The sequence below is a fragment of the Myxocyprinus asiaticus genome, chromosome 4 (genome assembly GCF_019703515.2).
Source record: "Myxocyprinus asiaticus isolate MX2 ecotype Aquarium Trade chromosome 4, UBuf_Myxa_2, whole genome shotgun sequence".
Lineage (NCBI taxonomy): Eukaryota > Metazoa > Chordata > Actinopteri > Cypriniformes > Catostomidae > Myxocyprinus > Myxocyprinus asiaticus.
In genome coordinates this window covers 7,027,501-7,044,264 of record NC_059347.1, presented here as the reverse complement: position 1 = coordinate 7,044,264, position 16,764 = coordinate 7,027,501, and the positions used below count along the sequence as shown (strand labels likewise).

The following is a 16,764-nucleotide window of genomic DNA, read 5'->3' as shown; positions in this document are numbered from 1 at the left end:
GATGGTGGGCTTTGCAGATCTTGGATCCGAGACATTTAAATCACGCACTCAAAGCGCCCATTCAAAATGATTACTCAAACGCATCTTATCATATGTAAGTCCACATGATTGGTTTGCGTCGATAGATCTGAAGGATGCGTACTTTCATCCAAATTGTACGACGTCACAGGATGTTTTTGAGAGTCACATTCGAGGGAACAGCATATCAATTCAAAGTCCTGCCCTTCGGACTGTCTCTGGCTCCTCGCACATTCACAAAGTGCCTCTGAGACTCAGCAGCATGCGCATCTTGAACTACCTCTACGATTGGCCGTTACTGGCGCAATCAGAGGCTCTGTTATGCGAGCACAGAGACTTACTGCTTCAGTATCTAAACAGCTTGGGCCTCAATGTGAACTGGGCAAAGAGCACGCTCTCCCCCAGCCAACAAACCTCCTTTTTGGGAGTACGCTTCGACTCCACGAGCGGGTGCGCACACCTCACAAACGAGCGTGTTCAGGCCATTCTACAGTATCTGTCTCAGTCGGGCGAGTGGAGACTTCATCCTCAATCTGTATTGAGGATTTGGGAAATATTCGGCAAAGCAGAAATCAGTCTACTTGCCTCAGTGGAGAATGCCCACTGTCCTCTCTTGTACTCGAAGTCACAAGCCCTGATGGGAGCGGACGCAATGGCACACAAATGGCCGGCGAAACACAAATATGCGTTTCCCCTGGTATGCCTGATTCACTCTGTCATATGCAAAGTCTGAGAGGACAAGGAAGCGATTCTATTGGTTGCACCGAAATGGCCCAACCAGCTATGGTTCCCGGAAATGATAGAGATGCTGTACAGCTCGCCATGGGAAATACCGCTGAGGAGGGATCTCCTCACTCAGGCGCAAGGCACAATCTGGCATCCCCAGCTGTGGAACCGGCATGTGTATCCCCTGAACGGAGCATGCTAAACGTGCCAGAACTGACACATTCAGTCATGAACACCATTTTACAGGCCAGAGCGGTGTCCACGAGACGCCTCTGTGCTAAAATGGAAGGTGTTCGCTGATTGGTGTCTCTCACATGGCAAAGACCCAGTAAACTGACCCATACATGAAATTCTCGTATTTCTTCAAGAGCGATTAGACGCAGGACTCCTTCAGCGCTCAAAGCGGATGTGGCAACTATATCTGTGTATCATGAACATGAAGCCGGCACCTCTATAGGCAAGCATGATTTAATCATAAAGTTCCTTAAAGGAGCAAGACGATTAAACCCACTTTGCCCGGCTACAGTCCCGACTTGGGACTTTAGCCCTAAAAGCTCTCGCAGGGCCCCCCTTCGAGCCTTTGGACTCTGTTGATTTGCGCATGCTCTCCGCTAGCTCTGGCCTCAGTAAAGCGGGTCAGTGACCTGCATGCACTATCAATTGAAATTCATGTCTGGAGTTTGGCCCCGGTTTTTCAAAAGCCATAATAAACGCAATGTCAGTTGTACTGAGTCGTAAGGGAACAGCTCAGTTACGTACCTAACCTTTGTTCCCTGAGACAAAGGGAACGAGACAATGCAAATGCTAGCCGCACTACAAGACTCAGTGTTCTTGAGGCACGAGCGATGCACTCCTTGTTCTCAGTCAGGAATTCTGAGGATGTGCACTTGTTTTTATAGCGGACAGTTTCGCCCCAAAACAGGCGGGGCTCAAACACCAAATCTCTACAATATTGGCATTATTGTAGAGAGGTTTCATGCATGAAGAATGTGAATTACCAAAAACACTAGAAGAAGAAGAATGTGAAGTGGAGATTGAGCAGGGAGGAGAATTTTTAGTAAAAAAGGACTATTGATTTACCAATTTTTATAAGTGTTGGGGTCTGAGGAATCTTTTCTACAAAAAGATTCAAATATTTAAGAGTTTATCAGTCGAGGGCAACTGGAAATGAAGAGATCAACAGTTGGTTTTTAAGCTGAATGACAGCAGTCCAGTTTTTGTGTTTGAATATCTTTTTTACATTCAGAATAAATACCTACATATGTATGGGACATAGTAGGCCTTTTGATTGGTCAAAAAATACTGTATGGGGGTTCAGGGGTGTCCCCTGAAAGAAAATGTATAGTTTAAGTTTGAATGGACTATTTTTATATATTCCTTAAAGTGACAATCTACTAACACAAACATTTTACATAACAGTGCAGCATAAAAATACTGTTTGCCATATATAGATAGCCTACAGTGCATCCGGAAAGTATTCACAGCACTTCACTTTTTCCACATTTTGTTATGTTACAGCCTTATTCCAAAATGGATTAAATTCATTATTTTCCTCAATTCTACAAACAGTACCCCATAATGACAACATGAAAGAAGTTTGTTTGAAGTCTTTTCAAATTTATAAAAAAAATAAATAAAAAAAAAAAAACACATGTACATAAGTATTCACAGCCTTTGCTCAATACTTTGTTGAGGCACCTTTGGCACCAATTACAGCCTCAAGTCTTTGAGTATGATGCTACAAGCTTGGCACACCTATTTTGGGGCAGTTTCTCCCATTCTTCTTTGCAGGACCTCTCAAGCTCCATCAGGTTGGATGGGGAGTGTCGGTGCACAGCCATTGTCAGATCTCTCCAGAGATGTTCAATCGGGTTCAAGTCTGGGCTCTGGCTGGGCCACTCAAGGACATTCACAGAGTTGTCCCATAGCCACTCCTTTGTTATCTTGGCTGTGTGCTTAGGGTCATCTTTCAACAGGACAACGACTCTTCGCCCCAGTCTGAGGTCCAGAGCGCTCTGGAGCAGGTTTTCATCAAGGATGTCTCTGTACATTGCTGCATTCATCTTTCCCTCGATCCTGACTAGTCTCCCAGTTCCTGCCACTGAAAAACATTCCCACAGCATGATGCTGCCACCACCATGCTTCACTGTAGGGATGGTATTGGCCAGGTGATGAGCGGTGCCTGGTTTCCTCCAGACATGACGCTTGCCATTCAGGCCAAAGAGTTCAATCTTTGTTTCTGAGAGTCCTTCAGGTGCCTTTTGGCAAACTCCAGGCGGGCGGTCATGTGCCTTTTACTGAGGAGTGGCTTCCGTCTGGCCACTCTACCATACAGGCCTGATTGGTGGAATGCTGCAGAGATGGTTGTTCTTCTGGAAGGTTCTCCCCTCTCCACAGAGAAATGCTGGAGCTCTGTCAGAGTGACCATCGGGTTCTTGGTCACCTCCCTGACTAAGGCCCTTCTCCCCCGATCGCTCAGTTTGGCCGGGCGGCCAGCTCTAGGAAGAGTCCTGGTGGTTCCAAACTTCTTCCATTTATGGATGATGGAGGCCACTGTGCTCATTGGGACCTTCAATGCTGCAGACTTTTTTCTGTACCCTTCCCCAGATCTGTGCCTCAATACAATCCTGTCTCGGAGGTCTACAGATAATTCCTTGGACTTCATGGCTTGGTTTGGGCTCTGACATGCACTGTTAACTGTGGGACCTTATATAGACAGGTGTGTGCCTTTCCAAATCATGTCCAATCAACTGAATTTACCACAGGTGGACTCCAATCAATTTGTAGAAACATCTCAAGGATGATCAGTGGAAACAGGATGCACCTGAGCTCAATTTTGAGTGTCATGGCAAAGGCTGTGAATACTTATGTACATGTGATTTTTTTCGTATTTTATTTTTAATAAATTTGCAAAGATTTCAAACAAACTTCTTACACATTGTCATTATGGGGTATTGTTTGCAGAATTTTGAGGAAAATAATGAATTTAATCCATTTTTGAATAAGGCTGTAACAAAACAAAATGTGGAAAAAGTGAAGCGCTGTGTGTACTTTCCAGATGCACTGTATATAGGCTGTAGGTATAAATAGGCCGACTAAGAAATAATGGAAACGTTCTCAACAGCAGAGAACTCTACTAGGATAACTAGTCATTTCAAAGTTTTGGTTGTCTTTATCCATGTCAGAGACGATGACATCTTTGATTAATTTGCACAAAATTGGAAGAAAAATCAGTTTGTTTATTATCAGAGGCTAGTAACATGCTGATTAATGAAGCTAAATTGAGACGGGGAAAAACGTTATTGTCTAAAGGCGCCACGTTAACTTGTCCTGACACAGACCTGCCTTAGCTGAACCATAGGAGTATTATATCAGACTGATGAAGATAGTTTCACTTTGCTTCATTCTTGTTTTCTGCAACGTGTTTAGGCGAAAGATGTTAGTATCCATCTATATTGCTGCTCACCGTGTCTACGCTACTGTTGTTAAAATAACCGCGCCTGCAACTCTACATATCAGGAGGTACCTTATGTCTATGGCAGGAAGAGAGAGGCAACGCGCGCGGAGCGGGATGCGGGAATGAAGCGCGTTCGGCGGTAGAGAAAAATATTAATTCTCCGTAGTTTTGACACGTTGCTCACTTAAACTGTAAACCGTTGTCATGATGCTTCGTGGTCTGAGTGAAACCAAGCCGGGGTCCAGTCCCGAACCGTGGTCCGCTAGGCTAATTGGTGACCGCTGTTCTATTGCATGGAAACATTTACAAACAAGAAAATTTCTCCTTTTGTATTCCATGATATAAAGGAAGTCATACAGGTTTGGAACGACATGGAATACTTTTACATACTTTTAAATAAATGAAAGTTGAAATTACTGTATGATTTGAGAAGAAAGAGACTACAGGCAGGGGGATATATGAGACATGAAAGCTTTGAATGAAACAACTAGATTATACAGTTTTGCGGTCCTCATGTAACGAGGAATTGTATTGTACCCCAATGTGTTTCAGAACGCAGAGACGCTCATAGTCTTATCGAATCAAACTAAATCGGTCTCAGACGAGTGGGTCCACGTTTGCTTTTTCATGTTCCCGCCTCCTTAGGGCTCCCGTGGTCCTTAGGCGGGGCAGATGCTGAGTAGAATGAGAGACGTCATTACGCCACTCGTGTCACTGCTGAAGGGGTGCTTCAACGCACCCGGTTAAATCTTTAACCTAAACCCACGCGGCAGTCAAGCCATATGTATTAAAGAGAATTCTGTGGAATTCATCTCTTTGTTTTTCAGAGCACTGCATGGTTGGAGACAGCAGGTGAGAAAACGATTAGCGGAGTACATGTTCTGTTCCGTGTGTGGCGTGGATCTCTAGGAAACCGCTTTTTACCCGCGATGTAAGTTAAGTCAGAATTACAGGTTGTGCCTCGGCCCTCGCCAGTAACCTCAAACCTCTCATATTAATAACTCCTCCCGATTGTACGTGAGCCCTCATTAGCTTCTGGTGATTGTAAACAGAAAGCGTTGTATCGATCAGAATACGTGGATTGTGGATGTGTGTTGTTGTATAGTAGTACGGGTTTCTTGACCTGCAGCTCTCTGTTTTGGTTGACATTGCGTAAAGTCGTCATTCGGACTTGTGAACTTTCTCCATGTTTATTGCGGCTGTTGAACTAACGTGTACTGCTCTGAAGTAAAATATTATTGCGTAGGTTAAGCAACTTTGTGACGTTATGGTTTAGTTTGCCAGGTTCTAACTTTTTAAAACGGTCTGGGAACCTAACTCATATCAGCTACGCATTTAGACTCAAGTTTCAGCGTTTGTTTTCTAAAACTATTTATTTGTAAGTTTTGTCAAATATATCACGTTCTAACTGTTTTGGTTAAAATTCCTAAACAGGCTTGATAATTGGTCAATATATAAATCGGCTCAAATTTTGAAATGTGATTAGGTTTTATGCCAAAAGACAAGATTGTCTTTTAAGGACTTTGAGGAAGAGCAGGTTTCTATCTATGGCTCGGCAAAATGTCTCATTGATTTAAATAAATACACACTTTGATGTTTTGCACTTCTCCAAACGTGAGGTGAACGATGCACCGATAACATTTTTTCTCCTACCGATCTAAAACCGATATGTGAGATCCCGATCCGATACCAGTGTTGTTTTTTCCTTAATCAGTCTAGAGAAAACATTTGTAACCTATTAAGAAAAACTTTATTGCTTAGTACTAGTCTATTGGATAGTGCAGCAGCACAATTAACAGTAATTCCAGTTAAAGGAATATTCCAGGTTCAATACAAGTTAAGCTCAATAGACAGCACTTGTGGCATAATGTTGATTACCACAAAAAAATTTCTTTTTGATTTGTCCCTAATTTTCTTTAAATAAATACAAATCGGAGTTACAGTGAGGCACTTACAATGGAAGTGAATGGTGCCAATTCGTAAACATTAAAATACTCACTGATTCAAAAGTGTAGCCACAAGACATAAACAATATGTGCGTTAAGATATTAGTATGATAAAATCCCTTACTAACCTTTTCTGTGTAAAATTATAGTCAATTTTACAACTTTGTTGCCATGACTACATTGTCAGCAAACCCTAAAACGACCACAACAACTTATTTAAACAAATAATACACAAGTTTTAACAGAAGAATTAATTTAATTGCTTTTATAAAAATTATAAGCTTCATATTTCTGCCTTTTTAACCCTCCAAAAAATGGCCACATTCACTTCCAATGTATGTGACCCAGATTTTTTTTTTAATTATTTTTTAAAGAAAAGGAGGGATGAGTCTAAATGATTTTTTGTGATAAGTCAACATTGCGCCTCAAATGCTGTCAGTTGAGCTTAACTTTTATTGAACCTGGACTAATACTTTAAGTAAAAAAAAAAAAAAAAGAACCCGGTTTTCTACAATTTTTTTTTTTTTTTTTTTTTTTTCAACTTGTATCTGGACTTCAGTGGATTCTGATCTCTCTTTTTTTTTTTTTTTTTTATTATTTTTTTTTTTTTTTGGTTCATTTAGTTGTAATAGGATATCAGTCTGCTTTTCAATCACACAGTTGTTTTTTTGGAACCCAGTCAGTTGAAAGATTATTGTAATTTGTAAAATAATAAAAACAATAATAATTATTATTAATGTAATTATTATAATTATGATTAGCCTATTATTATTACTAAAAATTAGAAACACATGAGCCCCTGCTTGTGCTGTGAGTGTGTGACACAACAGAGCAGCACACATTTATTCTGTAATTTGCATTTGCAAACTAGAGATTTACTTATTAAACACAGCCTTTTTGAGAGTCATAAAACACTGTATGTCTTCAAGAGACTTTGATTAAAATGCACGAGTCATATGGACTACTTTCATTGTGCTTTTATGTCAGTTTTTTTAGCTTGACAGTAACAACCATTACTAACACTGTTTTAAATTTAGATCGGTCTCATCGGACGGATACCTGATCCGGTTAAAAACGTCAGTATTGGAGCTGATACCAATACAGGTAATAATCGGTGCATCCCTAAAATGTAAAGAAGGCCTGAACATGTTCTAGTAATAATTCAGGTAGTGTCATGGAGAAAGTCATGTAAGTTTGTATTCTTGTTTTTCTTCTATAGGATTTTATTGCATAATTTCTTCTGTGCTTACTCAAAATATGCTAATGAAGTATACTCTCAGCCGTTTATTTTATGTTTCTCCTTTTTGTTTTAGTCTCTGTATACAGTGTCTCATAAAGAGCATTGGGTTAATGGTGCACTCAGACATTTTTGCCTCATTAAAAAAGTTTTACTTTAAAATTAATTTTGATTTTGAAATGTATAAAATCATGGCCACTCAAATGAGATGAGGACTCTAGTCATATCAGTACCCTTATAAAAGCTGTTTTATTCTACATGGAAAGGGTTCCCTAATGGGGGCTGCCATGTTGAGACCACATGATCAGCCGAATACTGCTTGCTTAATCTCAGTAACCGCCCTGTTGTTGGGTACTTTCACTCTTAGATTCTATTAATCATGACTGACTGTGAGTAGTGAATTTCTACATTGGCATCTGAAACTGAAAACTGTGAAACCAAAATAACAAACAAAAAAGTTACTGAGTACACCTTTAAGGTAAACGAAATGAGTCATTTGACATGGTTGAATTGCTCCAAAGCACTTTAAAAGTGAAAATTCTCATGTAGAATTTAGGGTTGTGTGGGTTTACCTGTACTAACGAAGTATCACGATACCAAACAAATTAAAACAGTACGATATCATCTTGTTGCTGACTTCAGTACCATATTACAATATGCTGTAATTAGCAAAGTGATATAAGATGTGACAGTTTTGCGATGAAATCATTGACAATTTGAAAATAAAATAAAAAACTTCTGGATATGGCCAAGTGTGACCATTAAACAGTAGAAGAATGTAATTTAATTAGATATACAATCACATGCGTTGCACGCTACAGAGTGAACAAGAGGTGCTGCTCTGTCATCTGCTTTACCCACACACAAACACTACTTGTGCTTAATTTTCATGCATTATGTTTAGAGTATAAACGGCTGTTAACACTTAAATGAACTCCGGTGCAGCTCGGAGATTTCAGCTCGAGTGTCACAATGGGAGTATCCCAGCATTAATGGGAAGCTTGATATAACTAACCCATTGAAAACAGGAAGAACTCAAAGGTCTGTCAAAATAAAAGTCCTGCTAAAATGAAAGCTTTATTCAACTGGATGCGTGAAATTGTAGACAGAAAAATTTATAAAAATGTAATATATTCAAAAATTACTAATAATACTCATAACAATTATATAATATTAAATGGTTGTAAACGTTTTCAGGACACTGTATTTTAAAGATAATTTTGTAAAAATCCAAATAACTTTTCAGATCTTTATTGTAAAGGATTTAAACAACGTTTCCCATGCTTGTTCAATGAACCATAAACAATTAATGAACATGCACCTGTGGAACATTCGTTAAGACACTAACAGCTTACAGATGGTAGGCAATTAAGGTCACAGTTATAAAAACTTAGGACACTAAAGAAACCTTTCTACTGACTCTGAAATACACCAAAAGAAAGATGCCCAGGGTCCCGGCTCATCTGCGTGAATGTGCCTTAGGCATGCTGCATGGAGGCATGAGGACTGCAGATGTGGCCAGGGCAATTAATTGCAGTGTCCGTACTGTGAAACACCTAAGACAACGCTACAGGAAGGACAGCTGATCATCCTCGCAGTGGCAGACCACATGTAACAACACCTGCACATGTAACAACACCTGTCCCACACCTGCGGGACAGGTACAGGATGGCAACAACAACTGCCCGAGTTACACCAGGAACGCACAATCCCTCCATCAGTGCTCAGACTGTCCACAATAGGTTGAGAGAGGCTGGACTGAGGGCTTGTAGGCCTGTTGTAAGGCAGGTCCTTACCAGACATCACCGGCAACAGCGGTATGGGCACAAACCCAGCTTCGCTGGAACAGACAGGACTGGCAAAAAGTGCTCTTCACTGATAAGTCACGGTTTTGTCTCACCAGGGGTGATGGTCAGACTCACGTTTATCGTCGAAGGAATGAGCGTTACACCGAGGCCTGGACTCTGGAGTGGGATCGATTTGGAGGTGGAGGGTCCGTCATGGTCTGGGGCGGTGTGTCACAGCATCATCGGACTGAGCTTGTTGTCATTGCAGGCAATCTCAACGCTGTGCGTTACAGGGAAGACATCCTCCTCCCTCATGTGATACCCTTCCTGCAGGCTCATCCTGACATGACCCTCCAGCATGACAATGCCACCAGCCATCCTGCTTGTTCTGTGCGTGATTTCCTGCAAGACAGGAATGTCAGTGTTCTGCCATGGCCAGCGAAGAGCCCGATCTCAATCCCATTGAACACATCTGGGACCTGTTGGATCGGAGGGTGAGGGCTAGGGCCATTCCTCCCAGAAATGTCTGGGAACTTGCAAGTGCCTTGGTGGAAGAGTGGGGTAACATCTCACAGCAAGAACTGGCAAATCTGGTGCAGTCCATGAGGAGGAGATGCACTGCAGTACTTAATGCAGCTGGTGGCCGCACCAGATACTGACTGTTACTTTTGATTTTGACCCCCCTGTTCAGGGACACATTATTCCATTCTGTTAGTCAAATGTCTGTGAAACTTGTTCAGTTTATGTCTTAGTTGTTGAATCTTTTATGTTCATACAAATATTTACACGTTATGTTTGCTGAAAATAAAAGCAGTTGAAAGTGAGAGGACGTTTCATTTTTTGCTGAGTTTATTATTATTATTACTATTTTGTTTTATTATTATTATCCTGTAGGCGGTATCACAAACACGAGTGTATTATCAGCATGTTGTGATTCAGCCATAGCAGCCTTGTGCCACAGGTAATCAGATTTTGTTTTCATTAATACTGTGAAGCTCTGTTGTTCAACATTTTATTTTACCAAAAATAAAATTGCAATTATATATATATATTATTATATTTTTATTTGATTAAAGCGGCATGAATCAATTTGATTAAACACCATTTGATCGTAACATTTAATTAAAACATTTAACATGGAATACAGAAAAAAATGAAAACGCATAATTTGAATCTGTGAGACTTTAAGCAGTTCTTTTAATCAAGTAATATTCTGTGTAATTTCATCAAAAACAGGCTGAGGCTTTTTTCTCTTTAATAGGCATCTCTTTAATAGTGTCAGTTATGTTAAACAAAATATAAGGTGTAAGAGTCCTGAACTGAGGATATTTGTTCTCACATCTATTTTTATGTAATGTACAGTAGCCTAGTCATACTGTGTCAGTCTTTCATGATTAATACTGAATGCTCCAAGATGTCAAGTTCAGTCCCCATTCTAAATCTATATATAAAAAATTGTTTTTCAGCCTGCTTGTTTGTCTGTGTGTTTTTCATGCTCACAGGGAGGAGATCTTGTTTTATTATTATTTAATGAATCTAGGATGTAACTGAAGTCTGCACTGTTACCCAGCTGTGTCGTTGGTGATTAAATAGAGCACTTGACCAAGACATTGGGATAAAGAGCTGTTTATTTACGTCACGCATTGGTTGGTCTCATAACATTTCAGTAGAGCTTGTGTGCCAGCAGTCTAATAATACGTTGTTAAAGTGAATATACTGGCAAACAATAGTTAGTTTGCCTGAAGGCACAGCTAAGATATTAAAACCTTGATAAAATGTCTTGTGTTGTGTTGTTGTTACTCCGAGAAGTGCCAAGGAAAATTCCTTGCTTCTGTAGTACTATAATGATAGGTAGATGAGGAATTTAACTTGGTAGATAACTTTGCTTTGCAGCAGAAACAAAATGTCTGCAGCACATGTGTACGTCACATGCATTTGGTGATACTCTGCACACAAGAGCTTGTGCCGGCTTAATTCATGTCACATGGGTATCAATCTAAGCTTTGATTTACAGCAAATTCAACCAAAGAGCAAGAATTGGCTCAAGAATTGGGTCAGATTCCGACTACAGATATATAATGATGTGCTCCAAGCATGTCAGTGAGGGTTTAGGGCCATCACATTTTTATCTTTTCAAAATGGCAAAAAGATTTAGTGTTATGCTTTTCCAGCCTCTACTTGTGCTTGTAGATGTTGATACATTTTGGTGCACATTAACTACATTACTGGCTGTGTTGCTGTTTTATTATGTGGTTGGGTTAGATCAGCTAGTTCCAAAGCCATGTTTTTAATCTTTTATGCATATGCTTAAAATTTATTACAAAATGGGAATTAAAACAGGCTAAAACAAGTGGCTCAGCATGTAACCTACATAACAACCAATGTGAGACAAGACTGAGCAATTAATTTACCCATGATCAGCCCATTTGTTACAAAGTGGATTAAAGCACTGAACTGGTAAGCAGATGGTTGTTGGTTCGATCTCCACAGCCACCACCATTGTGTCCTTGAGCAAGGCACTTAACTCCAGGTTGCTCCAGGTGGATTGTCCCTGTAATAAGGGCACTATAAGTTGCTTTGGATAAAAGCGTCTGCCAAATGCATAAATGTAAATGTAAAATGACAATTTTCAGCTGTGATTTTGAAGCAAATCTATGGATCAAAAAGATAACCTTAGATAGGGGTCAGCACCATTATTATTATTTTATCATATATTTTTAACACTGTGATAGGTAGGTCTTTTACTAAAATCTCTTGACTTCAGCACCCCTTGTTGCATTATATGTCAGTGGAGTCCAAAAATGTGAAAAAACACTTTTTATTGTGTTGTTTCCCCTAAGTTGGAGTGCCTTACTCTAAGTATTAAAGATATCTTAATATCATTTTAGATTCTGGCTCAGAACAAACTTTCCTTTTAATTATCTTAATTTTTAAGTAGTGGTCCACTGATATTTGCAGAGGCTGATATTCAATTTTTTTAAATTGCAAATATGCATAAATCTCGTTTAACCTGATGTAATTCACGAACCTTATGAAAATCTAGCATTTTCTTCATGTCGAGCGCTCCTTAAATATCTTCCTCTGACACGTCCATTCAGCCAGAATCAAAACTCAGTTTCTCTGATTTATGAATGTTGCATGACAGTCAGTCTGTGACAATCCAAACAGGCGATCTGGGCCATGTAAAACGTTTGCTGCTTGCTGGATCCGCACAAGCTTAGAGTAAATAACATATTCACTGTGTACTTTATGTACAATAAGTTTGATTCGTCTTTTGTGAGAAAATGTGATTGCTAATGCGTACATGCCAACCATGGTTGCTAGACAACTGTGCACTGTTATGTCCTTCTTCCTAATATATTAACAATTTCTTTGTTCAAATAGATTAATAAAATTGGATGACTAAACAGAAATCAGAAGAAACTGCTATCTACCATTTAAAACACATCAATGAATGTTTATATAATAGTTGTGTACAAGTCCCTTGAAATGTCTGCGCTCCTAGTTGTGAACTCACTGACACTACGTCTGATTCACTGAGAAAGTGCCTGATTCAAACTGCTAACCTGAGCTCCAAAGTTCAAATCCTCAGTTCTTTTCGGGTGATTCATGAAAAAGACCCGGTTCAAAAGAGTCATTTGTTCACGACTCTTTTGCACAGGGTTTGTTGTTGTGGGCGGTGCAGCGAGTTCGTCATCACAACAGAACGGGTGAAAAGCAGCATGAGACACACTGGTGGTGCGCGCTCTAAAGATGTATTCAGTATCTCACAAGATGATATCTGACGAAACTACATATGAACGCACACACTGTCGCAAATGATGACTAGTTTTTAAATTGTTGTCGCAATCGATTATTTTTTTTGTCGTATTTGCTACCATTTTAGTCGCAGGTCTGGAGCCCTGTCAATGTGGGTCCATTTGTAATTTTTCAATTTTACCCCTTAACAATGGTCAATCCAAATGTGGGTCACATGATATGAAGCTAGTTTTTCTATTAATCTTGGTTGGAAAGAACCATGATCTCTTTTCCCATGTAGCAGTCAAGGTTGTGGATAATGTCCTGATCATTGTATGATTGAATTTACACTCACTGAGCACTTTATTAGGAAAATACTTCTCTCAAAGTAACCAGAATTGAAAGGTTTGTGTGTCTCACCTGGGGAGCATGCCCCTGGACCCCGCTAGATATGCTTTTGTCAGACTTTTGTGCGTACCCTGAAATGAAATGCTGCAGGCTCCCATGCCTCACATTGCCAGTTACAAATGCTTCAGGAGAGAGCTCCATCTGTGTCTGGAATAGTTAATACGTGTAATAAATGGTTCTCCGTTGTGCGCTTGATGAGCACTGCTTGTGTGAAATGCAGTTTTGTAAAAAAAAAAAAAAAACACAACCTTTTTTGAAAATACTGGTAAATTTTGCTCAAGCAATTTCCCTTAATGAGAAATTGTAACAGAAATTTAAATATTGATGTTATGTGTGAACAGTACATGCTAGTAAAGGCAACCCAACAATTTTCCTGTAATTTACAGTGCATCCGGAAAATATTCACAGCGCTTCACTTTTTCCACATTTTGTTATGTTACAGAATTATTCCAAAATGGATTAAATTCATTATTTTCCTCAAAATTCTACAAACAATACCCCATAATGACAACATGAAAGAAGTTTGTTTGAAATCTTTGCAAATTTATTAAAAATAAAAAACAAAAATCACATGTACATAAGTATTCACACTTTGCCTTTGCTCAATACTTTGTTGAAGCACCTTTGGCACCAATTACAGCCTCAAGTCTTTTTGAGTATGATGCTACAAGCTTGGCACACCTATTTTGGGCAGTTTCTCCCATTCTTCTTTGCAGGACCTCTCAAGCTCCATCAGGTTGGATGGGGAGCGTCTCTCCAGATCTCTCCAGAGATGTTCAATCGGGTTCAAGTCTGGGCTCTGGCTGGGCCACTCGAGGACATTCACAGAGTTGTCCCGTAGCCACTCCTTTGTTATCTTGGCTGTGTGCTTGGGTTCATCTCCAAAAGGACAATGACCCTTTGCCCCAGTCTGAGGTCCAGAGCACTCTGGAGCAGGTTTTCATCAAGGATGTCTCTGTACATTGCTGCATTCTTCAGGGGCAGTGGTAGCTCAGCGGTTAAGGCTCTGGGTTACTGATCAGAAGGTCGGGGGTTCAAGCCCCCGCACCGCCTAGATGCCACTGTAAGGCCCTTGACCCTATCTGCTCCAGGGGCGCTGTATATGTGCAAATGTATAATGTGTGATAAATAAATAAAATTAATTAAATTAATTAATCTTTCCCTCGATCCTGACTAGTCTGAAAAACATCCTCACAGCATGATGCTGCCACCACCACGCTTCACTGTAAGGATGGCCAGGTGATGAGCGGTGCCTGGTTTCCTCCAGACATGACACTTGCCATTCAGGCCAAAGAGTTCAATCTTTGTTTCATCAGACCAGAGAATTTTGTTTCTCATGGTCTGAGAGTCCTTCAGGTGCCTTTTGGCAAACTCCAGGCAGGCTGTCATGTGCCTTTTACTGAGGAGTGGCTTCCGTCTGGTCACTCTACCATACAGGCCTGATAAGTGAAGTGCTGCAGAGATGGTTGTTGTTCTGGAAGGTTCTCCTCTCTCCTGGAGCTCTGTCAGAGTGAGCATTGGGTTCTTGGTCACCTCCCTGACTAAGGCCCTTCTCCGCCGATTGCTCAGTTTGGCTGGGCGGCCAGCTCTAGGAAGAGTCCTGGTGGTTCCAAACTCCTTCCATTTACGGATGATGGAGGCCACTGTGCTCATTGGGACCTTCAATGCTACAGAAATGTTTCTGTACCCTTCCCTAGATCTGTGCCTCGATACAATCCTGTCTCGGAGGTCTACAGACAATTCCTTGGACTTCATGGCTTGGTTTGTGCTCTGACATGCACTGTTAACTGTGGGACCTTATATAGACAGGTGTGTGCCTTTCCAAATCATGTCCAATCAACTGAATTTACCACAGGTGGACTCCAATCAAGTTGTAGAAACATCTCAAGGATGAGCAGTGGAAACAGGATGCACCTGAGCTCAATTATGAGTGTCATGGCAAAGGCTGTGAATACTTATGTACATGTGTTTTTTTTTTTTTTTTTCGTATTTTATTTTTAATAAATTTGCAAAGATTTCAAACAAACTTCTTACACATTGTCATTATGGGGTATTGTTTACAGAATTTTGAGGAAAATAATGAATTTAATCCATTTTGGAATAAGGCTGTAACATAACAAAATGTGGAAAAAGTGAAGCGCTGTGAATACTTTCCGGATGCACTGTACAATAATAATTTTACATTAACCACTTATAGTGTATGAATCAAATCTCTTGACTAATTTTCATTGTGAAATGTTTATTTTTGCATTGTTTTATTCAGTTGGCATGAAGCAGTTGCTAAGTTTTTTTTTAAGCTCATTCCAAATCTGGAGAAATGCTGTCATCTCCTCTCTGTCGATGCATTACTTTTGTAGGCTGTTAATTTATTTAATAGCCAAAATGTTTGGAAATATGTGAATGAGAAAAAAAGGTTTTATTTCAGTAACAATGCACATTCTGCAATGTACAGATCATGCAATTTTGTAATTATTGAAACATGCAATTTTTCAAATAGAATTGTTTAAATTATAACATAAAAGGATGACAGGGCCATTTTATAAGGTTAGAATAGAAAAAATTACCCTTATAAAGGTAAGAAAATTCCCCTGGAAATCAAATATTGCCCCTTAATTAAAAAGTTGATTTCTGGCCCTGGTTCCATCTGACCTATACAGGAATTGTGAAAAGTTTGTCCAGATACTCAGGTGACATTTCACCCCACGCTTCCTGTAGCACTTGCCATAGATGTGGCTGTCTTGTCGGGCACTTCTCACGCACCTTACAGTCTAGCTGATCCCACGAAAGCTCAATGGGTTTAAGATACATAACACTCTTTTCCAATTATCTATTGTCCAATGTCTGTTTCAAAATTGGCTTTTTCTTTGCAGTTCTTCCCATAAGGCCTGCACCCTGAGTCTTCTCTTTACTGTTGTACATGAAACTGGTGTTGAGTGGGTAGAATTCAATGAAGCTGTCAGCTGAGGACATGTGAGGCATCTATTTCTCAAACTAGAGACTCTGATGTACTTATCCTCTTGTTTAATTGTACATCTGGCCTTCCACATCTCTTTCTGTCCTTGTTAGAAGACTGTAGTGTACACCTTTGTATGAAATCTTCAGTTTTTTTGGCAATTTCAAGCATTGTATAGCCTTCATTCCTCGAAACAATGATTGACTGATGAGTTTCTAGAGGAAGCTTTCTTTTTTGCCATTTTTGACCTAATATTAACCTTAAGACATGCCAGTCTATTGCATACTGTGGCAACTCAAAAACAAACACAAGAACAATGTTAAGCTTCATTTAACAAACCAAATAGCTTTCAGCAGTGTTTGGTATAATTTAGCATGATTACTCGAGGATAAGGTGTTGGAGTGATGGCTGCTGGAATTGGGGCCTGTCTAGATTTGCTCTAGACTTTTGTCAAATAGTAAAAAAACAGCACAATCACATCAGTAATGTCTTGA

General features: G+C 39.9%; 1 protein-coding gene across 2 annotated transcripts in view; it reads left to right on the top strand.

Moving 5' to 3' along the window:
* The first annotated feature begins 3,783 nt into the window (after nucleotides 1-3,783).
* The window catches only part of LOC127435450 (CAP-Gly domain-containing linker protein 1-like), a 96,927-nt gene continuing 83,946 nt past the window's right edge, over nucleotides 3,784-16,764 (top strand). Inside the window, exons 1-2 of one of the 2 annotated variants that reach the window (XM_051688963.1) lie at nucleotides 3,784-5,053; nucleotides 7,185-7,251. The gene's annotated coding sequence lies outside the window, so the exon portion shown is untranslated. Of the gene's footprint in view, nucleotides 5,054-6,783; nucleotides 7,252-16,764 lie in introns of those variants that run through there. The other variant, XM_051688972.1, reaches the window with a different exon arrangement.